Source organism: Geospiza fortis, unplaced genomic scaffold, assembly GCF_000277835.1.
Source record: "Geospiza fortis unplaced genomic scaffold, GeoFor_1.0 scaffold1, whole genome shotgun sequence".
Lineage (NCBI taxonomy): Eukaryota > Metazoa > Chordata > Aves > Passeriformes > Thraupidae > Geospiza > Geospiza fortis.
This window is the reverse complement of record NW_005054320.1, coordinates 1,178,869-1,179,791: the sequence shown is the minus strand read 5'-3', so window position 1 is coordinate 1,179,791 and position 923 is coordinate 1,178,869.

The window sequence follows — 923 nt, the reverse complement described above, 5'->3', positions numbered from 1 at the left end:
TGTAGACAGAAGTGCCCAGCGTGATGCTGGGAACTCCTAGCTGGTTTCAGTGAGCTGTCTGGAGAACTGCATTTTTGGTGGGCTTTACTTGCGTGTCTGTAAGGTGGGGAGTTTATGTGCGGCCTTGAGCCCTGAGAGTGCCATGGGCACAGAGACCCATTGTGTAGCTCTCTGACCAGCCGCAGCACACTGAGGCATGATGGATTACTCCCAGAGTTCACGTGATCGAAAGGTTTTCTGCCCCCGTGAGGAAGGACACTTCCATTTTCCTGCACAGAGCCATTCTGTATGTTACAATGTTACCTTTAATTCATCAAGTGCTATTTGCACAAAGGCCAGTGAGCTTGGATTCTTAATCTTCTTGTGTTTGATCTGTTTCCTGTTTCAGTAAATAGCAAAACTTCCAAGGACTGCAACGACAAGAAGATGAAGCTGCTACCGTATTTCAAATGTTTGCATAATAAAATGGTGATTCTTGCAAGTATTCGCAATGGTAATTTCAGGTACTGAAACACCAGCTCTGCTCAGGGCAGTTCTGAAATTAACTTTACCTGTTTTCCATGTTTCTTAGCAGGTGAACAGAGACACTTCTAGCTTTCAAGGCAAGGCGTTCGACAGCAGCCTCAAAAAGGCTTAGGCTGTTGGATGAAAAGGTGAAAAAACTGGGGTGAATGGGGGAAAATCTCACTTCTGGTTTATGTCATAGATTCAGCCAGATGATAACAATCATTAGTTTAATGAGGTACCAGCGTAGTCTTTCACTGTTGCAGATCCCAAAAAGCTGCAGCTTCTTCCTTGCAACAAGTGCCACAGCCAAAAGCCAGGCCTGGCCGTCACCTTCTCCTCGCAGCCTACAAACTCTGCCAAACGTACCAGCGATTCTCACTTTCCTTTTCAGCTACATGGACAAGCACATCCTCTCC